Here is a 27,147-nt window from a genome sequence, read left to right on the forward strand (position 1 = left end):
AGGGTTTTTGGACCTCGCTTTGCATTGCTGTCATTTTTACACTGTGTTCCTCTGACAAGTTCCCACACGCAGTCACTGCATGTATACAGACGCTCACAGTCCACTCCACATCTACACACAAAACATTACATAAGTCTTAATCACCACTGAGGAGAGCAGCAAGACTCGACGTGATACGTTTGACCCACAGCTTTCAAACATGCGTGTCTAGAAAACTAAACGAATTGCATTTTCAACTGACAGCTGCAAATGTCAAAACACACGTGTGAGCATTCCACTCAAACTTTTTTGAGCTCTAAATAGGAATTTGTCTGGTGGCAGACAAAACAAAATGACAATACATTCCTTACAGGGAGCAGCAGACAAACCGTTAAGCAGTTTTGAGTAAATAAAGAGTGTTTTGACAATGTATCCAAACAACAACTGAACTCTACAGCCAAATATGCCAAGCTCCCAATAAAGGCTTTTACATTTAAGATCAAGCTTTCATGCAAAGAAAGAAAATGCAAAGATAATCCACAGTAGCATCTAACAAATGCATGTTCCACTGAATCTTTTTCTGCTTTACTCTAAATAAGTACAATGCATTGTTAGCATGAGCTATTAAACTGTAACTGAGATCTGGCAGGACAAAAAAATTTAACAATTACAGTCAATACCACATTGGCAGCCAGTCAAAATACACACTAAAGTCAAATATAGCAAATGCCGCCACATCCGAGCAGTGCCAAGCGCCAATGATACAGCACACTGTGAATGTGCAAGTTATGATTTTCATGCAACGGACAAACTTGAGATGAACAATATTAAGCTTTTCACAGATACAATAAGCTGATAATTATTTTCACACTATGGCTGATAAGGAATAAACTGACAATATTAAAACGCTATAGTATTTTATATAAATAAATAAAGTCATTTTAAATGCTACTAATTTTAGGCATCACAAAGTTAGAATATTCAGTATAAAAAATGAAAAAAAAATGGTAAGAATTGCTAAAGATTGCCATTAAATTACTAGTATTTCAAAAGATAAACTTTAAGTGAGAGTTAGATGGTGATAAAGCTAATCTAAATGCAAAATAGGATAAATGGGTGTACATACAGTGGCATGCGAAAGTTTGGGAACCCCTTGCAGAATCTGTGAAAATGTTAATAATTTTAACAAAATTAATTAAAAATATCAAATCATTAACTAATTTGGTACAGCTATATCTCTGCAATGCATTCAATGCAAAGAATCATGCTCACAAAATGCATGATTTGTAAGACATGGACACTTTTTTTATAGCACTGGATGACACAAGGAGCAATGCATTATTCACAAGAAGTAGCAGACAAACCATAAACGGGATCTGACTGACAAAAGAATGCTTTGAGAATACCACCAAATGTAAAAGTTTAACAAGCTGCCATAGAAAAAAATAAAAAACCTCATATTGATCGAGCGCTAATCTGAATATTGAGGGGGTCACGGCTTTATGTCTTTGGTGGTTACGGCCCCGCTTGACAACACAACCCGAGTCGATACCACACTGGCAGCCACTCAAAGACGCACTAGAGCCAAAACGGTAAATTAGGTTCAAGCAGTGCCAAACAGCAATAATGGCTCTACAACAATGTGAAGGTCAGAGTTATGACTGCCATGCAACGTGTAAACAATCAGTGCGATGCAATAAATACGAAAAAACATGCTGAAGGGATCAATAGTTGTGCTTTGTAATGGAGAAAGGGTGATTGATTGTGCATTATTATGCCTCTTTGACTCTTTCTCTAACAGATACCTCCCTTTGTCTCGGTTATTATCTCCTGTCCATCCCATCCGTACACTAAACTTAGCTCCAGCAGGCGGGAAATATTGATTATGAGAGTATCATGGCCACAGCATTAGACTTTCATGAAGACTGATTGGTTTGTTCCTGTTCCTTACTGGGCCCGGTGTATAACGTTTCAACAAAGCATCGTTTATTGGATATAATTATTAGACAGCTTCACATTGCGGTCGGGAATCTGTCCGTCTTCTATTTCACGTTTCTGTCTGCTCTACATAAGGAAGTAACTTGAGAATACAGTATGACCAGCCTGTCAAGACACACAACGTGTTCCTTCCTCCTATCCATCCGTCTGTCCATCCGCCCTGTCTACAGATCGGTAGCACCGATCTCTTTCTTGACTTTGTTGAGTGTCTTCTCTTCATCTCACACTCTTCCCTCTATCTCTGGTTTCTCAGTATGTGTCAGTCATTCTGTATCTCTGTCAGTGCCACCCCCTCTTCTTCTTGACACCAGTCAGATGCCAGGCTGAAACAGAGATTTCTCTTTCAGTGCCACACACACAGCAAAAGTGAACTTTTGAAATGATGAGAAAAGTCTCCAGACTCTGGGTTCAAGTTGTTGGAGTCCAGTGTAATTCATGTTTCAGTTCAGTTGACATTTATTTACCCGTTTAATGTCTTATGAAACACTATCTTATGGCATCATCAAGAAACATATTTATATACGTTTGTATGTTAATGTTGAACTACGGAACTTTCCCTCTTTATCGCCACCTGTGGCTGAAACATAAAATTGCATGTTACTTCCGCAATTGTTTTATATATAAATAAATAAACTTATCTGACTAGATACACCAAGATCAATAACAAGATGAAAGTCTTAAAATACATTTTCTGAGCAAATAAGCATATCAAGAACATGCTTCTCAGCACATAAATAATACATTTCTAATAAAAGTTTATATTATAAATCCTCTATGGCGTGCATTCAGTATTTACATACACTAGCATTTAAAGATTTGAAGCTGGTAAGGTTTAAGGCGTTTATGCTTACTAAAGCTGCGCTTATTTGATTAAAATACAGTAAAAACAATGATATTCAGAAATGTTTTTTTAATTTTAAAAACACATTTTCTATTTTAATATATTTTAAAATGTAATTTATTCCTGTGATGCAAAGCTGAATTTTCAGCATCATTACTCCAGTCTTCAGTGTCACATGATCTTTAGAAATCATTCTAATAAGCTGATTTGCTGCTCAAGAAACATTTCTTATTATTATCAATGATGAAAACATGTTTTCTTTTTAGAAACTGTGATACATTTTTCCTTTTAGCATTTGTTGATGAATGAAAAGTTCAAAAGAACAGCATTAATATAATAAATACATCTTTTAAATCATTTAAAATGCACTTACTGTCACTTTTGGTCAATTTAATGTGTGCCTGCTAAATAAAAGTATGCATTTCTTTAAATTTTCTGTCCTAAAACTTTTGAACAGTAGTGTACTGTTCATTAAAACAAGTCACAGCAAAGTCTTATAAAGTTAATGCATTCTAAAACATTCTTAACTGCTTAAAATAACAAAAAACACTGTAAAAACATATCTAAATATCTGTTTATATGTGGCACAGTGTCTCCGCAAAACATGGTTTACAATCGAATGATTGCTCTGTTTAACAGATTATTTAAGATGTCTGCCATTTCAGTTGGAAATAAACTTCATCTGGATCAAGCTCAATCAGATAATTTTTTCCCCGACTGAGGTGCTTTACGTGATGCTTTTTTGTTCCAACTGAGCTTCCAGTCAGATTACTATCGGATTATTAGGCTGCATGTAATGTGTCTTATGAGACCCGACGAGCTCGAAGCAGATGCTGCCTCCCTCTGAAACTTCATCTGCTCATGTGAAACTTTAGAGAACTGAGTGCTTTCTGCACTATTTGATCTCATATTACATAATATTTGTTTTGTTTTATTTTTGTACTGTGTGATTATTTTCTCATCCAAATTTGGTGGGAAGGCACTGCCTTCCTCGTTCCTTGGAGAAAAGGCCATACGCACTCCTTTCAAGCTCTGCTCGTCCCACAGCGCACCCTAAAGCTCAGAGCCGAGGCACCGCAAAACAATACACAAGTCCCACAAGGCCGCAAAACAAAACCAAACCCCTGCTGCCTGCGCTGCCTCTTCTCAGATTTACCCATTAATAGCATTTAAAGAGGAAATCAAGCCAGAACATAGAGAATGTGTGGGACCATGTGGATGCATGACAGGATGTGGAAATGCAAATGTACGCTAAAAGACAATGAAAATTAAATTTAATCCATATGCATGCTAAACAAATGCTCCTGATATTATTATGCATGAGTGTTCAGTGCATGTTCATATCATACAAAATTGTGTAATCTTTCATCAAAATGTAACAACTTTTTGCCTCCGAAATAATAAAATCAAATCCTTATTCTGCTGAATATTCTGTTGCAACTAGAAACACAATGCTGATGTTACATGTGATTTCTTTAAAGTCATCATGAAATGCTGGTGTCATTTTACATCTAAAACTAGATAGGTTGGTGATGTCGCCTGAAATAGAAAGTCATTTCAGAAGACGAGTAGACTATTATATTTTGATAAGAATTATAAAGACATTTACATCTAAAAGGCAAGAAAACATCTTTCTATTAAGATGAACAAACTGCACACAAAATCAAACAAACAAAGAGTCTGATTCACAAGCAAATGACTCTTATGAACTGGTTCTTTTAATGATTCATTCAAAAAGACTCACAAACTCAGGAGTTACCAGTTTAAATTCGTCTGACGAATCCTTCACTGAAAAAAACATCTGACTTACTTATTGAACTTACAAGTTATCATTACTTTAGGGAAGTCTTAAAATAAATCACTTTTGGTGTGCTTATTATTCATGCAACTTGAACCAATGTAAATTTTGAGTGAATATTTGATGTGCTCAAAATTGCACATAAGCATATGCAAACATATATACAGAAATATGCACATATGCATATCATACACATGCATATGCATATACATTTATTTACTTTTGCATGTGCATAAACATTTGCATTGATTGAATACACACACTTATGCATGTGCATATACATATAGTGGATGGCGCAAAGCATAATGCTAAGAAACATGGGTAAATAGGTTTAGATATTATTTCATGTTGGCCTGAATAGCTGTGAAAGACGCTCAGTCGTAAACAAGACAAACAATGGCCTTATGTGCTTTACTCAGAGCAACAGTGTATCTTATGACTGTCATGTGGACTGACCTTGATTACAGGGACCATCTCCTCGTGATTGTGGGAGAGGAGCACACAATCTGTGATTAAAGAGCGCCAAAGATTCAGACATAAAGGGTTCGAAATAACGCAAGCTTGGCGCCACAAACACAGGTGTGAGCTATTTTCACAGTCATACTCATATTTGTGAATGGCACAAGTATATTTTTAATATCGGAGGGTATGTTAGCATGAAATGTGTGGGGTCTGTTGGGTTATTGAAGGTTTGAATTATAGCCGTGAAGTCAAAATTAGATCCTAAAGCAGCCGCAAAGTGCAGGGTTGGTCTTTCTAACAACCAGGCAAACTAACCAGCCCAAGAGAAAAAGGTTAGATATGTGGGTCAGTGTCTGGCTACATGGCAAGGAGTGGAGGAAAATGCTATGGGAGCAGTTTGAATCTATCATGAATGTATTTTTACTACAGAACTTCGTGCTTGATAAATATAGAGTCAAGTTCAAATGGCTTCTAAGTGGATGTGAAATGAGTTTGCCTGAATAATATTAAAAAGGCGGAAATTTTCTTATGGGTTTATGGTATTACAGGAATAATTCACCAGTCGAATAAACATTTTGTGATCATTTACTGACCCTCATGTCCTTCCAAAGTCATTTGACTTTCTTTCTGCTGTGGAAAACATAATGAGATGTTACGCAAAAAGTCTGAGTTCTGTTTTCCATATCATGAACGTGGATGGCTATTTATATTACCAATCTCCAAAAAGCATCAAAGACTTTTTAAAGTTATGTTCTGATTGGCTGTGATAGTCACATGATGCAGCATTTTCATGCTTGGTGTGGGCAAAAAAGGTTTTGTTAGGTTTCTTGATCATAAAAATCAGCATATCAGAATGATTTCTGAAAAATCATGTGACCAGTGTTGCCAAGTCTGCGGTTTTCCCCTGGAATTGGGCTGCTGCTGGTTGTTTTTGATGTCCGCAGCCTTAAGCAACTCCAATAACGTCATATTTAGCCCCTGGGATCCAATTTTCCAGGGGAACCCAGACAACAGTGTTGCCAGGCTTTCATAACAAAAGCTACCCAATTGCTGCTTAAAACTAGCCCAAAACTATCCCAATCATGTTAAAAAATGCTTTCAGTAAATTTGCATTCCAGACACTAAATATGACGTTATTGTGGTCACTTAAACCCGCGGACATCAAAAACAACCCACAACAACAGTGTTAAAGTAGCCCGATTCCACAGGAAACCACTGATTTGGCAACACTGCCCAACCAAAAAAAAAAAAAAAAAAAAAAAAAAAAAACGTTGGGTGGGTTTTGTTGTGAAAACCTGGCAACCCTGCATGTGATACTGAAAACTGGAGTAATAATACTAAAAATTCAGCTTTGCATCACAGAAATAAATTATATTTTAAAATGTAGTCAAATAGAAAACAGTCCTTTTAAATTGTAATATTATTTCACAATATTACTGTTTTTACTGTATTTTTAATCAAATAAATGCAGGCTTGGTGAGCAGAAGAGACTTCTTCCAACAGTAGAGTAATGTGTAGTCATATGGACTACATTTATGGTGCTTGTATTGTGCTTCCTGGTTCTTTTTGGAGACTGGGAGTAAAACTCACCATCTTGGTACATTGTATGAAAAACAGCAGCCCTGACTTTCTACTAAACATCTCCTTTTGCGCTTCACAGAATGAAGAAAATGACACTTGAGTAAGAAAATGATGACAAATTGTTCAATTTTGTATGATGCACTTTGACTATGCAGTTTGACTATAAAAAAGGACAGATTTGTGATGAGGAGCAAGACTGCCATTTCTGTGGAGGAGATTGTTATCATTTTACCACAGAGACACAGACCTGACACACACACACACACACACACACACAAAACGTCCTTAAGAGAAACATATTTTAGCACTTTGCACAATACAGCATCCAGACAGTAGATAAGGAGTGTGAAGTAGAGGAATCTGAATGTGAAACAGCCATGTAAAAGAGATGGCAAGGACGAAAGAGAAAGGAGAGAATAGAAAGAAAGAAAGGCATCGGTGTGAAGGTAAGGCAGAGATGTTAGACAGGCGGTGCAGAGAGTATCCCTGCGGACCTGGACAGAATTCACACAGAACAAAAGAGCTCAGAAAGCCACACACACGCACGCACAGACACCCACATGGCCATGTTCAGCACTGATTACACCATTGTACCAAATTCATTAGCGTCAATCATTCTTCCGGCCCTCCACTGGGGCTATTGTTGCACCTGTAGACTCCTAATTACGCGCTGGAAGACCAGCATAGCTACAGCCACCTCCACCGCTGAGAGACGAACAAAAAAAAAAAAATGAGAGTTAGAGCGGCAGTGTACAGAGAAGATGCCACGATCGAGTCAAATCATTTCCGGTAATTACCACGACCGCCCGAGATCCAGAACCGCCATCGGACGGCGGGATTGCGCGGCAACCGGAGCATCACAATCACACACTCCACGGATGACGGTACTCGAATCTCCATAGCTGCTAATTATCCCGCCGACTAGGACAGAATCATTTCAGAAAGTTCAAGAGAAGTTGAATGGTGATGATAAGATGATAAAATTACCCGTTTGGAAAAGACTAGATGAGAAGCATTACGTGAAAAACATGACATGGGCTTGAGTTAATGTTAGGGTTTGTTTTGAAGTTGACATGCAGTGTGCTTACTGGATGGAATGACGAACAAACTAACCAAACAAACCAGCAGACAGTTCCTCTGAAACAAGATGAACTCGCAACCTTAAGGAAGGGTTCAAATGGTAGCAAGATACTGTATAACTACAAGAATTTGCAACCAATTGGGAATGTTTGGGGAAAGTGAGTGAGTCAGTGAGGTTTTTCTAATGGTTATGATAGACACATTTTATGTGCACCAAGCCTGCATTTATTCAAATAACTGTTTTTTATTTGAATATATATTACAATGTAATTTATTTCTGTGATATAAAGCTGAATTTTCAGCATCACTACTCTAGTCTTCAGTGTCTCATGATCCTTCAGAAATTATTCTAATATGCTGATTTAATGCTCAAGAAACACTTCTGAGTTTTATCAATGTTGAAAAAGGTTGTGCTGCTTACTATTTTGGTGGAAACTGTGACGCATGTTTTTTTTAAGATGCTTTAATGAATAGAAAGTTCAAATGAACAGCATTTGTTTTAATATAAACATTTTGTAACATTATAAAAGTCATACTGTCACTTCTGGTCAATTTAATGCATCTTCACTGAATTAAAGTATTAATTTCTTTTTTTTAAAAAGTCCCACACTTTTGAACAGTAGTGTCCATACTGTATTTTCTGTACATCATCTTTATATTTAGCTAATTATATATTTCTTTCAGCTACTAAAAACACTCTATGTATTCTTTTCATAGCAAGCATAATTGCAGCATTGCCTTTTGCTACAATAGCTAAAAAGAAAAAAAAAAAAACCCACAACATTTAGAAGTAGAAAAAGAGAAAGATGGATAATAGCAGGGATAACAGCAGTCAGAAGAGAGGAAGGTGCCCAATTTACTGCCGTTCATAAATGTATCCAATACTTATGCCAAGTTTATTTATATAGCACATTTTGTACACAAAAGTAAAAAAGGAAGAATAAAAAGACTTTAGGTCTAAAGATTTTTGTCTCAAAAATACATTTTGGGTTTTTTTGCAATTAAAATTAACATAATTTCTATAAACACTTCTTGGTATTTCACTAAAACTATGTGGAAACTTGTGTAATGATGCCATAAACTTCAATCGCAGCAGTGCTGTCACCTTATTCTCCTAAATGAAATGGACACACATCATCACACGTTGTGAAAAGCATCTCTAGTTATTAGTCATGGGTTGATTCCCAAGGTACCTGCATTCTGATCAAATGTCTCAAGTGCACTGCAATATTAAGTTGTAATGTGATATTGCGTAACTCAACAGCAGCTCAGACAGTCTGAGGTCCTCTGGTCAATTGGGTTGGCTTTAAACTGGCTTGGTGAAAGGTGGATTCCCAGTGTAACACAGACACTGGTCTCCTCATCTTCATAAATAGCTTTTACCCTACAATTTTTACATTCTTCCTTCACCCTGGGACCAGAATTGTGCACTTAGTCAGTGCTGGTGGAAAAATCATGTCAGTTTTATCAGATATGATATATAATAAGAAAAAAAGAGAGAGGGGGTTAGAAAACAGACTTAATTGAATTATTTCTGCAGCAGGCCGGCTCTCCATACATGAGGCTCACATAATTAAACATACATGCGTAACTAACCCGAGCTCCCCACGGCGCTTTCTGAATGCACTGCTGGAGGCATTCAACCTCCTCTGGCAGGCGCCCCGTCCAGCCTCCACCGGTGACCCACGGCACGCAAGGGACACCAGAATTTGAAACACGATTCTGACATGCACAGGTCCATCTCTACATTCAGCTATTTTACATTAACCACCAGTCGTAAGTATGGGGTCAGTACGTTTTAACAAGAAATGTTTCTTGAGCGGCAAATCAGCATATCAGAATGATTTCTAAAGGATCATGTGACACTGATGACTGAAGTAATGATGCTGAATATATGAAAATATAATCCAGTTATTTGAAACTGCAATAATTCTTCGCAATGTTTTTACCATATTTTATAATACTGAATAAATGCAACCTTGGTGAGCACTAGAGACTTCACCGACCCCAAACTTTTAAATGGTGCTGCATAATCAGTGAGTACAAACTGCTTGCGCTTTTTCTATTTGAATCACTAAATTATGCATTAAATTAGATGGTAACACTTTGATTAACAAGTCAGTTTCAAAGCTTAATAGATCTGTGGTTCACATTTTAAAGTATATGAATCAAAAGTCAATGAACTGTGGCACTCAAATGGCCCGTGAGCTCAAAACTGAAATCTCAAACATTTTTTATGCTGCTCCCACATCTCTCTGTCTATTTTTTATTGCATTTTATGACATTTTTATGACAACTATTTGAACATGCACTACTGATTCAACAAGAAATCAAAATTGACCGTAATTATTTCCTCATGCATGTTACTAGTATTATTGCGCATGATTAATAAGCGCATGATTAATCAGTGCATTAATCAGTTTGCCTTTATAAACTTTGATCAAAAACATAATGAATTGCACCTCAGTGCCAATTTTTTTAATGGCCCAATCAATCCAATTTCCAATTTTGAATAAATATCCTCTTTTACTCAAAAACACATTTGCATTTACAAAATACTTTATTAACAGACTTTATTAATGCTATTAATTAAAACAGTATCACTGCAGATAATCCTAGGGTGTCAAGGTGCCATTAGAGCATGTAACAGTCCGAAACAGATCACTCACCCTCAAGGACGAGTATTCTGGCTGATACAGCCTCCTGAAAGACAGGCGCAGTGTATCTTGGCAGACTTCAGCTGAGATTTACACCAGCAGATGTGTGTGGTGATGTGTTTTCTGCTGATGCACTGCAGCTGCGACGTGGCCGGGCCTTTGAATTGCCAGCGGCACCTGCTGCTGTAAGCTATGTGTGAGGATTTCAGAGAGACTATTGACTTGACCCACAGGTCAGGCAGAGCGGCCAGCTGATTGCATGAGCTGCAAAACTCTCGATGCCAGGACTTTTCTTGGGATGTTGTGGGTGGAGCTGAATCTAGAGAATTATTTGGACAAGTCACACTTACAAAGGTCTAAAGGTCACTGCGTTAGATAACAAAATGTCAAACCAAATGGCATTTTTAAAAGAAATACATAACAAGCTGACTTTTTTAACTAGCCAGGGGAGGGGCTACACTTCTATAGCCAATGAGATCCACTTTCTGCCTGTCAATCATTTTGCACATGCAGGTTTGATGATGTCACTGGAGGGTGGGTTTTAAAAAAAGAGGGGAGGTGGCCTCATTGATGGCATATCGAAAGTCTTTTTTTAAAGCTTTGTTATAGGCATTTGTAATTTACAATTTACTAAAAACAGATGGCAAGACATTATTAACTATTGCCTATACTGACTGTAAGATCTGATATAAATTTGTATGCTAGAGGAAAACTGACTTCCACAAAAAATTATCAAAACACCAGCTGATTAGAAGCAATTAAACAAAAAATGATGATGAAAAGCAAAATTAGAACAACTCCTGCAGCAAGTAGCACAAATGTTACTTGGTTTGATATTTACTGTATTTATCTAATGCAATGGCATTCTTACCTTTTTAAGTGTCAAAATACTATTTAGGGCCACTGTAGGAGGATGTAAAGCAATAAAGAGCTGAAAATTGCCTGCAAAAAAGTTTCTGCAATGCTTTGGAATGATAACTTTGTAATAAACAAGTTACTAAAAACTGAAAGTCCTCAGGCTTGACATTAAACATTGTTGCCTACATTTACTGCAGGATCTGAAATTACTTTGTATGCCAGATAGGTTGAAGCTGAACTTGAGGAAAACTGACTTCATACACCCACTAAAAACTAAACACCAGTTGATTAAAAGCCATTAAGCAAAAATGATGAAGAAAAGTAGAGTTAAAATCAGGGTTGCCAGGTTTTCCACAATAAAACCTACTCAAAACTAGGCCAATCGTATTCTGAAGCGGTCTTCCATTAAAAATTGTGTTCTGGGGGATAAAATACACGTTTTTTGTTGGGGTTATATGACGTTATTGGGGTTGATTCAACCCGCATACATCAAAAACAACCTGCGACAACAGTGTTAAAGTAGCTCAATACTGCATGTGATCCATGCTATTTGGTCTGATATTTAGTTATCTAACGCAATGGCATTCAGACATTTTAAGTGTCCAAATACTGTTTAGTGCCACTGTAGGAGAAGATTATAATCACTTTGAAGTTATAATCATTTGCAATTTACAATTTACGAAAAACAGAAGTCGTCTGTTATGACATTAAATACTGTTGCTTTTTTGTATGTTAGAAAGGTTAAGGTTGAACTTGAGGAGAAATGACTTCATACATGCTCTAAAAAGCATCCAAATATCAGTTCATTAAGCATAAAATCTCCTGCGGCATTTGAGCACAAATGCTACTTGGATTGATACTTAGATATCTAATGCAATGGCATTCAAACATTTTTTATGTGTTCAAATACTGTTTAGCAGTAGACGAAGCAATAAAAGGAAGAATGTTGGCTTTGAGTTGCCTTTTTAGATGAAAGAATAATGGGAGAGAGCCAGAGAGACAGAGAAAACAGATAAATCCAAGCTGAGAGAGTGACAGTTGCCAGGTTAGCTCAAATAGAAACTCGCACACGCACAAAGCCAACACGTCAGCAGTAGTGTGACTCACTGTACAAATAAACTGCTAAATCTGTTCAGTGCATGAGGCTGAAGGTCACAGGGGAAAAAAGCTGCTTCTGAAACAAAACACAAACAATCAAATAAATGAAAACTCCATCAATGGCTAAAAAACGCCATCAGAGTTTACGAGTACAGACAAAAGTTGTCCTTTAGCCAAGGATATCTCAAAAAAAATAAGCAGTTAAGAGAGACAAAAATTCACACCGCAGCAGACCTTCAGATTTCATTCAACCTCACTATTCAAGAGCGTCAATACCTCATTATAACGTTTGACGTCTGCACCATTATGACCGTGTGACTTCAAAATACAATGGCATGTCATACTTTCAAACTCTCCAGCGGCCGAAGTGTTTATCTGCAAGGAATACACCTTAAACCGCAGCGCTAATCTTATTAAAAACACTGGAAGCACGAAAGGTAACGAGTGCGGCTTGTAAATGAAACGGCGTCGAACAAAAGGAGGAAAATATTTAATTAAGAGCCACTAATGATTTGCAAATCTTTCTCTTGTCCCCGGAGACGTCGTGTGACCCCCTAAATCAGGTTATAGGCCTGGTTTAAGTATCGCTTTTAGACGTTCTTTGTACTCATTTCTACCCACCTTTCCTACTTAAATTGCTCAGCCTCTTGTAGCTCTCTTTAATTCAATGTTGTTTTATGAGATTTCATGGATGATTGTGCATTACTTTAATTGCAAATCCGCTTAAGTCGCCCGAGGTGGTCGCAGGCAAACAGGTCTGGCCTTGGTTTTTAACGAAGATTGTGTTAGTGAAGTGCCTGAAATGATGACAATGGAGTCAATGATAAAGCTGTGCATATCAGACAACTGATTATGCGTTTATCCAAAGCGGAATCTCGTGGTGGAGCTCCAGGGCTTCAGACTTGGCTTCGACGCTCGGGCGAAAATCCAGCCCAAAGTCGGAGTTACACAACAGCACGCTAGCTAATAGCTGATTCCAGTTCATTGGAAGCAGACTTGACTGACATCCCACAATCCTGTAGGTTTACTGGCCTGAGAAAGCATGTGTTTGAAATCAAGCAATAACTTTTACACTCAAGGCCATATGGTGGAAATTAAGGCCGTAGATCAACTCATCGCTCCGTTTGCCCGAGCCTTGCCACGTTCTACCTCCTCCAATTGCTTATTTTTATACTCCCTATTAAAAAAATACGTCCTCTCAAGGACTTGCCAGCAAACTTTTTGATTGATGGGTTTGTTATGAATGGAAATCGAAATATTAAGAACATAGGTTTGGAATTGTACTATTATTAGAGTTGGGAATCGAGAAATGGGTAGGAATGCATCATCAGTTGAGATGCAAAATTCACACTTCAGCTAGTTAGTAACTGGCTAGTAGCTCTCTATTGACTTGACAATTGCATTTTATGGTTGCTAAAACTTTTTTTGACTCACATAGCTGTAAAAGGTGATACAGTTGAAGTCAAAAGTTTACATACACCTTGCAGAATCTACAAATTGTTAAATACATGTTATTTTTTATTTAGCACTGACCTGAATAAGATATTTCAAAAAAAGATGTTTACATATAGTCCACGAGAGAAAATAATAGTTGAATTTATAAAAATGACACTTCATTCTTAATACTGAGTTGTTACCTGAATGATCCACAGATGTTTTTTTTTTGTGTGTGTGTGTGTGTGTGTGTGTGTGTGTTTGTTTGTTTAGTGATAGTTGTTCATGAGTTCCTTGTTTGTCTTGAACAGTAACTACCCACTGTTCTTCAGAAAAGTCCTTTAAGATCGACAAGTTTTACAGCATTTTTGTGTATTTGAACCCTTTCCAACAATGACTGTATGATTTTGAGATTCATCTTTTCACACTGAGGACAACTGAAGGACTCATATGCAACTATTACAGAAGTTTCAAACACTCACTGATGCTTCAGAAGGAAAAACGCATTAAGATGCATTAAGAGCTGGGGGGTGTAAACTTTTGAACAGAATGAGGATGTGAACATTCTTCTTATTTTGCCTAAATATCATATTTTTTCCATTTAATACTGCCCTTCAGAAGCTACAGAAGATACTTACATGTTTCCCAGAAGACAAAATAAGTAAAATTTACCCTGATCTTCAAATTCCAAAAGTTTTCACGCCCGGCTCTTAATGCATCGTGTTTCCTTCTGAAGCATCAGTGAGTGTTTAAACCTTCTGTAATAGTTGCATATGAGTCCCTCAGTTGTCCTCAGTGTGAAAGGATGGATCTCAAAATCATACAGTCATTGTTGGAAAGGTTTCAAATACACAAAAATTCAGAAAAAACAAAGAATTTGTGGGACCTGAAGAATTTTTCTGAGGAACAGCAGACAGTTTAACTGTTCAGGGACAAAGAAGGAACTCATGACTCATGAAAACAGTTAACATTTTGCAGATTCTGCAACTGTATTGAACCAAAAGTGTGTTTAAACAATATACATTCAGAAACTGTATCAAATATGAATGGTTTACTGGCGCAACACATATATTATTAGTGCATGAATTGTATGAATAGTGCATGAAATTTATACCCAAACTAACTGCAATTTAAGCACAGAACCTGTTGTATTTTCTTAGAAATGCTAAAACTGAGTGATTTTCATGTTGTTAAACAAATTTTGAACACCTGAACACTTGAGCACTTAAGACGAATTGGTAAGGAATTTACATTGCATTGGCGTGTGCTTCACTGGAGTTGTGAGATTGCAATCTGAGTTAAATGATGAGCATGAAATGTTGTTTGATGCGAGATTTAAAAAAATAAGAAGGCAATGAATCTTCATCCAAATATTTTTGTACATGCAACAAAACATACAGTGCAAGGAGTGTGCACTGCATCTTTTGTCCTCACTATTTTCTCTGGTTTCTTTTTGTCTTCTTTTCTAGTAAAAATATCTAAAGCTAAGATAAATTTACTTGAGAACTAAATATATGTAAGCTAACAAGTGTATGCAAGATTTAGTGCACACAAAAATCATTAAAAAAATGCACAATTCATTTTTTAACCCCATTGACCAATTATTTTTCTAGTTTTAAGCATTAAACTTGCTAAAGTTGCTAGATTTATGCTTATGCTTATGCTAAATATTATCCCAAATGCCAAACAATAATCATTTACAAATGTCACATGCCGTAGATTCAGAAACATTGTCACAGGATTGTAATACAGTGTTCTGTCCAAATTGTTTGGAACAATGCAAACATTAACAGAACCAAATATCATAAAAACTATTCAGTTCTATGATCTTCTTTAAATAAACTCATTCTAATTCAATATCGGTTCTCAGTCCCCAACCATATACAGGTTGTTGGGACACTGACAACATACATGTCGCTTTTTATAATACGTCACCTTTTCTTTGCCCAATGTTCCATGTTCCAGAACAATATTAGCCAGACAGTAAGTAGATCATGATCTGAAGCTAGACACAGATCACTTTTGACCTTGTCTGTGATAATTTCCCTGAGGAAAACAAGCAGTCGATGGCCTCTAGTAGGGAATGTACTCAGTTGCACACGATACACGTTAGATTGCATTTGAAGGACTTGATAAATGGGTGTGTCACTGCAGTGGGCAAACATGCGGTCGACATACACCAAAAAAACACGGAGCTTATTTGCGATTCATGTCACCACAACACACTTTTAGTGCCCATCAAGGGGTCTTCAACATGCTGGAGGCAAAACAAGCATGCTAAACGTGTCTCCATTATTTGATCCTGCGCTAATGGAAAATAAACCAGTTGTCAACACAGAGAGACAATTAACTGTCAGTGCTGCATGTATTCCAGAGGTTGTGTTTCTAAAATGTACATGATAAACTGTTAGGATTAGCAGAAATTCTTTCATAAGCCATTATAATCAGACACGTTCCTGCAGCAGCCACTTCCTGGTAGTGACTGATACAATGACAGGCAGGTAAATGAGGAGTGGGCATTAAAAATGTGTTGTATTTGCATCGCATGCATTTAATGACTAAAGTTAGCATGCCGCCTTTTATGATGACAGGTTGGCAATTAGCCACCGCACTAAAATTATAAAAAGTTTAACGGTTGTTACAGTACTCAAATAGCCAACAGCAAGATGTCATTTAAAACATGCATTTTATGTAGGATATCTGTATTGTTGTTGCACAAGCTACTAGCCACCATGCTAACACAACAGCAAGGCCGAATGGCTATATTTAGCTCTCTGTCTCAAGCTGCAATATATTACAAGACCTTAAACATGGCCTGAAGGGTTAGGGGTCACAAACTAAAATATGAAGCGCATTTTAGCATCCAGCTAAGTGGAACAAGCAGATGCTGGATTTGCCCTGGGGAAGCGGCTTTAGCTTTGAGTTTTAGAGTGAGTGCTTATATAAGCAATGCATCTTTCACAGCAGGTGCTTTTTTAGGAATTCGGAGAAAACGTAAGGCAAACAAGATGGTTTCAGTTAATGGAGTCTGATAGTGTAATATATCTGAACTTCTTGGGTCCGTGCGGTACGTCAGCATCAACAGTGGCAGCTGTTTACTTCTGTAGCTAGGTAACACACTAGAGGAGGAGAAGATGCTAGTTTTATGGTGTTAGCGAAATTTGTCCCTTTGGATTTTCAGACAAAACTTTACACACACAGAACAGCGCTGACACAGGTGCACGCAACAGATGCGAAAAACGCGAGCTGCTCCCCAAAGGCAATTAATTCAGAGACAAGCAGCAATGAGAAATGCATTGTGCTATAATAAATGTGACCGGAAGCATGCAGATTTTATGTCATTAATAACAGTGTACTTCTAAATTTGCACGTGAAACTTACCCCAGACCACCTTTTCTGGTCAAATGGTTTCAGACAACTGCTTGAACCGAATGTTCATATCTATTGTACCTAAAGCTTGAACATAAACAACATAGGCTCAGTGGAAATACGTGCCTCTATATACATTTCTGCAAAACTGAAAAAAATTATCTATATGTACAAATCACTGCAGTTTCCAGTTGAAATGAAGACTAGAGGCAGTAAAACTCCAACAACTTTTGTGAGTTTTGATTAATAAAGCCTAATTTTCACATTATTACTTACATTATTTACTTACAGAATATATTATGCTTCAAAACTTTTGTTGTCACATATACAGCTTCATATGCCTGAGTTTCCTAATTCAGTAGGTTTGGTCGGTAGTTAACGCAATATGGTGTTGCACTTGAGTTATAAAGAGCTCCAGTATGAACCCCGTCAATATACGGTTTGACAAAACAGCTCAAATCCGCATAAGAAAGTTAAAATAGCACAGCCCAAATCAAAAATGCGTTTTTATATCACTTTTGCATTTGGCAACACTAATGGCTAGGTTTAGGGTTCGGTTTGGTGTAGGGGATATTTATAACACGACAGAACATTAAACTTTAGCGACACTCCCTTGATATTTCAATTCTGAACAGCCGTACCTCAAGCAGCTTAATAAAAACACAGCAATACACAGCTTTATTAATGTAATAAAAATGTAACACGGTCACGTATTAAATGTGTTTTAGTGCCACTCTCTGGACATTTCACTTTGAAACTGCCGCGAAACATGCAGTAAGGTATGTAATTACGTGTTGCAGAAATCTACGCGAATTTTCAATGAGCTTGGGTTGAAAGTAAACCTAACTCATGTGTAGGCTAGACTTCCCACAATGTCAAAATTTTATTACCAGTGCTCAAACTGATTATATTATTAACTTCTAATTCTACAAGAATAGAGAAGTCCACATCACAACTCTAACAAAGGGCTAATGTTGTTGAAATCACTTTCAGGACATTTTTTTTTCCAGCTGATGAATGATAAGACATTGACAGCCAATCAGAATCCACCTGACTGTAAACAGCTTGAACATTTAAAGTGGCAGACAACATAAAGGAAGTGTGCTTATAATAAACAGAATAGTATTGTGCATTGGTGTAGACACTGATATAGTTCTTGTTCTTGATGTGAAAGGGAGTTAATACTGCTGGTTGGATTCTAGGTGGAAATATGGGGTATTGTTTGTTGCTCAGTTGCCTAGACAATGAAAAAAAGAAAATAAAAAAGTAAAATGCAGTTAGTTAAAATTGTGCATTGTTCACCAAACCTCAACAAACATGTCAACTTTTGCAATGATCTTGGTTTTTAAATGCATCTAGTTCAATACCTTCATATTGTTTGGTGCATTGTATTAATATACTGCACAACTAATGTTGACAAGAAATGGAAATTTACTCTACTTTCTAAATGCATGGTATTAAACTTACTTTGAATGATTTATCCATGCATACATTTAATTTTTTACCTGTAATTTTGAATCAAAAGGTGAAACTTCTGACTTCTCTCTAGTAGCATATGCTTGACTTCTCCAATCATTTTACAGTCAACTCCGAACTTACATTCAGATCTGCTTTACATTGTTTCCTTTTCAAGAATTAATTTCACTCAGTATGGAATTACAGCATCTGTCATTACTTTCACAACATAGCAACTTTAAGAGGTTAAGGAACTGGATCATGACCCACTGACTTTCATCACTTACTTCAAGTGGTATTAACTGATTCTAAATAGAGGTTCTCGCAGTGATGTTATACAGGGTTGCCAGGTTTGCTAATCAAACCCAGTCCAACTGCTAATCAAAACTGGCCTAATTTTGCTATGTTTTTTCCCTCCATCAAAATCGCTTCCAGGAGCATAGCAGGCGAGATTGCTTTAACCTGTGGACTAAAAAACAACCCAGGGCAACATCATAAATGTAGTGCACTTGGCAACACTGATGCCATAGAAAAACCATTTTTGGTTCCCCAAAGAACCTTTCAGTGAACAGTTTCTAAATGAGCTATTTTTTCTTAGCGTGAAGGATGTATTAATCTAAAGAATCTTTTTATAATACAAAAAAACATTTTTTGAAATGGAAAGGTTCCAATGATGTTGAAGGTTCTTAATGGAACCATCAATGCCAAAAAAGAACTTTTAATTTTAAGAGCGTATCATGGCAAGCCTATTGCGCACCTGAGTTCAGACAACCTAACGGATGGACAAAAAGCTCATTTAAAATCACCCGTAGTTTCGCAACTCATGCGTGTAGACATGAATTTAAAAACGGACCATTTGAACTCCTCATAGACAAGTCGGGGACTGCTTTGCGGGCATCGCTGGGATTATTTCAGTTGAGTTTAAAATTCAACAATCAATTCTGATTTCCATTTTCCCAGATCTGTCTCAACTACAGTTCCTAATCAACAACCCCCCCCTGCTGCTGTTGTTTATCAGTATACAGCTGAATTACAGATCATCCGCGTTCCCCCCAAACCAAACCCCCTTCAGAATCAATAATCAGCATCCCGACAAACACAAGCGATTCACACGAGAAAACACTTGAGAGTCATCTCTCATGCCATAAATCTTCTTTTGTTGCATGTTCTTGTCTATCTGTCATCGTTATTTATAATTTAACCCTGCGACTGTGCTCAGGCGAGGATCTGCAGAAAAAAAATCTGCACACGCCACCAGGATGCCAGGATAACAGACAGCCGTATCGCTCACACGCATGTTGAGGAGGGTCAGCGTGTCCTCAGACATATGGCTCCATTTCTGTCTGTCAGCAGATGGCGGAGCTCCAACCCCAACCACTGATGAAGATGGCGATAAGAGGCCCGATACCCTTCTCCATCTTGGGGAACAAAGATCCCTCGAGGGGCTATGAGCTAGTCTTGGAGAAAGCAAGCGGCCCTTGTGCATGCAACACTTCTGTTAACATGCATCCTGAGGGAATACTACTGTCTGTATTATTACAGGTTTATGCAGCAATCTCGCTGTCTTTCCTAGCAACCCATACATTAGCGGCTGGGAGCAGGTGTTTGCTCCTGCCAGGTATACGCTGGTTCGTAGTCACCAGTCATTTTCCTGACAGCAGTCAAGTCTGCATTGCATTCTTTTACCACAAATTGGTGGTTAGTTTTACGGCCTGTTGCGAAATGACCACAAAACTACAAGATGCATATATACATATATACATACATATATAAAACATAAGTCAAATTCATTAGTATTTAAGACATGTTTTACATGCATGACATGTTTTCCAATAAATAAATACAAGGAAGAACAATATTTAATCATTTTAATTTATATGCACTATTAACTAAAGCTATAACTAAATACAGTACCATGCAGAAGTTTGGGAACCCTTTGCAGAATCTGTGAAAATGTGCATAATTTTAACAAAATAAGAGAGATCATACAAAATACATGTTATTTTTTATTTAGTACTGTCCTGAGCAAGATATTATACATAAAATATGTTTACATATAGTCCGCAAGACAAAAGAATAGCTGAAATTATTAAAATAACCCGCTGCAAAAGTTTGGGAACCCTTGGTTCTTTATACTGTGTGTGAATGATCTACAACTGATCCATGACTTCAAAAAGGTTCAAACATTCACTGAACATTCAGTGAATGTTTGAACCTTTTTTAAATAGCTGTGTTTGAGTCCCTTGGTTGTCCTCAGTGTTAAAAGATGGATCTCAAAATCATACAGTCACTGCTGGAAAGGGTTCAAATACACAAAAATGCTGGAAAACTAAAGAATTTTATAAGAAAACTAAAGAATTTTATAATAACCAAGGGTTCCAAAACTTTTGCAGGGGGTTATTTTAATAATTTCAGCTATTTTTTTTTTCTTGTGGACTTTATGTAAACATCTTTTATATAAAATATCTTACTCAGGACAGTACTAAATAAAAAATAGCATGCACTTTGTATGATCTCTCTTATTTTGTTAAAATTATTCACATTTTCACAGATTCTGCAAGGGCTTGCCAAACTTTTGCATAAAACTGTATAGTCCAAAACTAACGTACAGTCATGTTCCTGACAGCAGTCTACACTGTGTTTCTTTTTACCAGCTTTACTAAACCTTTGTGGTTAGTTTTACAACTTGTTGCAAAACGACACCACAAGACTCATCAAACGTCTTCAGTGCCCCAAATGCATTTCATGAACGGAAGCCAATGGACTCTTATTTTATTTCAATTCCAGCCAAGAGAGCTGTTGGTATTCCTCAAGCCTCTTCAATTTAGCTTGTTTGTCGGTAACATCTGACAGTCTGCGTTGAGGCTGTTGCTTGCCTTCTGACAGCCAATGAATTACTCTACCTTCTGACAGGCGTCAGGGCTGACAAACCTGCTGTTCATTTGGTGAACCGAGAGATTATACGCCGTCCAAGAGATATGGCGCTGTCAGGATACACCTGCAAATTCATAACCTTGAGGCTCTTCGGGATGGATTCGAGCAATCTTTGGTCATAAGTAATGAACGCACATGTGCGGCTTCTTCGTGCTGCTGGGTCCGTTTATGATCAAGGTGAAAAATTTCATCAGGGTGATTTTCATCGATCTTGTAAACGCGCAGATGCTTGTACGCACCGGCACGCTTTGTAACGCGCATATGGCCGAAATCAAATTGTTTATACATGGCAACCAAAGAAGCCATTCATCTTCAGGACTAATCTAGATAGCCTGGTTATTTAAATCACTGATTTGCCTTGTTATGGAGGAATTCCTGTCATGTTATAAATAGGCCTGGGCAGTTTAACAAAATAAAACAGCCTTGTGGTTATTTTGTGGTGACTCAGTTTTGATGCATTTGTCGTGAATAAGCATGAAAATATCATATTTTTTTAACTATCGCTTCAAAACAGCTGTTGCCAAGAAGACTCAAAATGTATCATATCAAAATACAATAAACAGCGATTTTAACCTAATGTTACACAGACTATTTGTGAATGTTTTTGAGCATTTTGTACCATTTTCATGCATTTCATATTTACCCGAGGATACAGAAATTGTGCTGTGCAATTTTTTTTGTTGACATTTTTAAATAAAATTTTACAAAAGCTGTCCGTTTTTAAGTCAGCTACCCAGTCCACAGCCTCTCCAGACTTATAGCTCAATCATCAGTCTCACGCACTGCAATCTGACAGCGAAATGCATCTATAAACCCTTGACACGCACAGGTACGGCTTTTAACCAGAACCTAGAATTAACCAATTAGCAAATCTTAATAGACCCTCCATTTACACCTCAAGCACAAATTAACCCATCTATCAAATTTCATACACATGAAAAGAAAATCAAAATTCGTTTACACGTTTCAATTGACTCCAGCTCCGTGATAAATGGAGATGGGCCTCTTGTAGATATAAATCAGTACATTCACTTGCCATCTTCTCCCTGTTTTCAATATTCATGTCAATATTCCACATCCCGTGTAGTTATTCATTTACATGGAAATGAGCTGAGGTAAGTGTCATGACATTATGTGGATGAACGCCGCAATCCCCCCGACTGCGGCAGGCCGAAGCCAAAGCTCAGACTGCACTGGAAATATCACACACATTCACAGACGCACTAGACATACAAAACACAACAGGTGCACTGTGGGCCAGTGTGTGCCAGCTTTATTTATGAATACAATTTGACCAAAATGTGCTAGCTATAAATAAACATATAGTTAAAAATTAGGCCATTATTCACTGATTATATGTACTCTCATCCCTTTAACCCGTGTGCCGTTATTTTTTTCCAATGTAACACAAAAGGGGACATGTTGAAGAATTATTCTTTTTCATTTTTTAACTATGGATGTCAGTAAAAGAGATTAAATGTTAAAAATTCTGCTTCCATATTATGGAAGCCCATTTTCGCCACAGAATAAAAATTAGAAATAGTCATTTATGTTAATAGATGTTTTTATCTCACAATTTAGACTTCTGTTTCTTGCAATTGTGAGAAAAAAAAAGCTAGAACTGCGAGTTTATATCTTACAATTCTGAATTTATATATAGAAATTCTTAGTTTTTAAACACAGTTTTGTTACATATAGAAATTCAGAGTTTATACATAGAAATTCAGTTTATATCACAGTTCTGAGTTTATATCTCACAATTCTGAGCTTATATCTTGAAATTCTGAGTTTATACATACACATTCTAAGTTTATATCACAATTCTAAGTTTTTACATACAAATTAAAAATTTTTATCTCACAATTCTGAATTTATATCTTGAAGTTCTGATTTTATATCTTGAAGTTCTGATTTTATATCTTGAAATTCTGAGTTTATACACAGAAATTCTGAGTTTATATTTTGAAATTCTGAGTTTATACATAGAAATTCTGAGTTTATGCATAGAAATTAGAAGTTTATTAATTTTATTTTATTAATTTCTTTGATGGTCCTTAATGATCCATCAAGATGCATTCTGCAGTGTTATATTTAGATTTTTAATCAATGTAAACATGAGCTAGATGAACATCTTTCAAAAATCAAAGCATCTCGATGCTTTTTCAGCATTTGACACCATGTGCACCACATTTTTAAGACGCCATGTTAAAAATAGGTAGACCCCTGCATTCTATTCCCTTCTATACCGCTGCGTCTAGACGTTTTCTAACACAAGAACGCATCCTTAAGACATGTGAATGGCTCCTTAGGGTGTTTTTGTTCTTTATGGAGCTTGATAGCAGTGTTGTTATTGTTAACTAAAACTGCAACTACTAATTAGTGTTTATGTTAATTGAAATTAAGCTAAAATAAAGCAAAATACAAATATTACATGAAAAAATTAACTTAAAATTTCTAAAACTACAACTGAAATTAAAAAGTAAAATTAATAAATGAATAAATAAAATTTTAATTCACAATACACATAAACACTATAATAGTATACAGTATAAAACCAGTATAATAACACTGCTTGACAGTCATTGTCACTATGAACTGTCATTGTGTGGAAAAGAACAACATGAAAATTCTTCAAATATTCATCTTTTTTGTTCCACTGAAAAAAGTCAGATTGGGAACAGTAAATCACATTTTTCTGTGAACTACTGTTGTTGTCAAGGAAGCAAGCAATTAATGACTTCACACGTTAATCATGAACTAAAAGACCACAACGCTTTTGATATAGGCCATTTATGACATTTTTCCAGCTGCAGCTTGCAACATGTGAGTCACTGGTGATAAGGTGCTACAACATGTACTCTTTCATAAGTCTTTAGTGAAATATTTCAAGGATTTTATCTGTTGTGGTCAGGCGTGGACTGTAGTTACAAGCTGTTTTATAACTCAGACCTAGATTTAGCCCAGAGGCAGGAGAAAGGATGAAAGAGAGAGAATAAGAGCGAGACACAGGCATTGGGAATACAGAGGGCTCTGTTCCAAAACCTAGTCATCTGCCTTGCTGTCTACTATCTAAAGCAGCATATACTAACTAAAAAAGAACCTCAGAACTGACCGAACTGGAACGCTCTACAACCTAGCAAGCTCATTTCAAGACAAGACAGGCACGCACCTGACTCAAAGGCTGGTTGCGAAGGGAAGGTAGTGGTCAAATTCGAATGATGTGTCCTAAACTCACATGCATTTATGCACACACCCTGCAACAGGACATCTGTCCGCCTCCACCTGTCTTCAACTAGGTCAGCCTGAAGCCAGCCATTGCATCTCATAGGTGTTTAATGAACAGCCTAAAATAACTGGCACTCGCACACAAGACCCCTGCCCACAATGCATGAGTTACTACCAGCTGAAAGCTCTCAATAAAACATCTAGCTCTCCAGAGCTCTAATGCTGGACTGCGTTCAAAAGTGCATGCCACCGTTTCAAGTTCAAGCATGGGTAGCTGCCATCATACAGATCGGCATGAAAATCTGGACCCTGGATCACATGCTTTAAACATTGTTTGCAAATGTGCAAAACCCAAAGTCTCTTTGATATTCTGGTTTCTACTGATAGGATTTTTTTTTTATTATATTTTATTTAAATATATATATATATATATATATATTTATTTATTTATTTTATTTTACATTTATTTAAGTGTATATTTTTCTTAATTTTAGAGTCTAAAATAAATTAAAATATAAATATTACATGAAAAAAGCTTTAGAACTAACTTAAATAAAGTTTAAGCTGTTCAAGCTACTTGTTTCCACTAACAAGTAGTCTAAACGAATAAACAAACTCCAACCCTCTCGCACAGCATAGCTTGAGAGAAAAAATATATCTGCCCTCTACAATTTCACACACCATTTAGTGGCTGATGAATGGGGCTTGAAAAAAACAACTGCCCACTTGCTGGGCACCACATATGAGGGGCTGTAATTTCACAGATGCATGAAAACAACTTGCTGCCAGTCTGCATTGTTTGGACACAGAAGAGTCTGCGTGCACTTGCTGCTTGCAATGAATTCCACACATGAACTTCTGGCTTTGGTACCGTGCCATTCGTCTGGTGACCACAAAGGCGGAGATGCCATAACAAGGGGCTTTTTCACAGTATTTGCAGTATGGAAATCAGCTTTGTCTGATACCGTGAAGCATCACATCACAATCTAATGGCTTTTTGGGTGGAATGTGGATCCGTTCCCGGCTAACTGGTTTACGCAACCTCTCCAGTGGAAGTATGCTTTTTAATATTGTCACATGCACAATAAAGAGTAATAAAGCATTACATACCTTGATTTCCAAGATGATGATGAAATGGGTGGAAACTGTCGTCCTTCACAGGGTCCTACTTTCCAGGTGTCGTGGGAAAGGTAAAGGTGCATGCTTATATTTGAAGTATATATCTCACTGTGATACCATATTACACTATACTACCCTGCACTGTAGCACAATATACTATCCCTCACAATAGGCTACACAATACATTATACTGTACTATACAATACACACAACATTCAATATATTACAACATTCTCATATCACATTATACATCTAACCACCATGACATGACATGTCAGTTTCGGTGTTTTATCTCGGCTATCATAATCAGATGAAACTGTCAAATCGATCAGGTGCTGATGGCGCGCAGGTGATGCGCGGATCACCAGACGCGAGCTGTTAATGATCTTTATGTCTGAACTTGCACCGGTGAAACATGTTGCCACAAACACTCGCAAACTCACATAACTGGAATAGGTTTCTCTACTAAATATCTGACCGGTCTTGCTTGCAAAAACGCACCGGTTTTGTTGACATTATGCAAAAAATGGCACTGGATAAAACACACGAGCGCGTAATGGATGACTCGAAATGGGAAAAAGACGCACCTTGACGCGCGCACCGCTCACCAGTGAGATACAGATCCGCAGAAATCAAAGCGCACTTGTCTCACTCAAGTACACATGCCGGTTTGTACCCTTGAAAGTATACAGTGACATCATTCATGAGTTTGAAAATCCACAAAGATAAAGGTCCAGAAGTGGAGACCAACCTGTAGCGTGAGCAGATTGCCGTCAGCTCCACGGAAACTGTGCGGACTACAAGCAGCTGATGCGCGGCATGAGTTCATAAGACAGCAAGGGCGACACACTGATATTTATACACACCTCCAGTCTCCTGCTTTACACTGTTTACAACGCCGGTGCGAAGCCGCGCCCACTGCGCGACGATTGGCCGGAGGATTCCGAAGGCACGCCTACTTGAATCTGATTGGCTCGACGGAGTCCTGTGCGGTTGAAGAACTCAATGTACAGTATCTGCCGTTCCAACTAAGCACCTCACAGGCGTTCACCAACCTTTTGACTGTAAATGAGATGATTGATCATCAGGGGATATGTAAAGGTCATGGCCGAGAAAACAATACACTGAAAACTGCACTTATGATGACACTTCAATTCAGTTCTGCTCACATTTCAGCAGACGCTTTTGATTTATTCAAAACAACAAAGGTGATTCTGTTCCGTTTGCTTAGATGCTTTTATCCAAAGTGACTTACAAAT

The 27,147-nt window shown here is 37.3% G+C and overlaps 1 protein-coding gene across 1 annotated transcript in view; it reads right to left on the minus strand.

Annotated features, from left to right (window-relative positions):
- The window catches only part of LOC127167970 (cell migration-inducing and hyaluronan-binding protein-like), a 137,888-nt gene extending 111,145 nt beyond the window's left edge, over window positions 1-26,743 (minus strand). Inside the window, 1 exon segment of the mRNA XM_051114411.1 lies at window positions 26,640-26,743. The gene's annotated coding sequence lies outside the window, so the exon portion shown is untranslated.
- Between the last annotated feature and the right edge of the window lie 404 nt (window positions 26,744-27,147).

The sequence above is a fragment of the Labeo rohita genome, chromosome 7, assembly GCF_022985175.1.
Source record: "Labeo rohita strain BAU-BD-2019 chromosome 7, IGBB_LRoh.1.0, whole genome shotgun sequence".
In the NCBI taxonomy this organism is placed as follows: domain Eukaryota; kingdom Metazoa; phylum Chordata; class Actinopteri; order Cypriniformes; family Cyprinidae; genus Labeo; species Labeo rohita.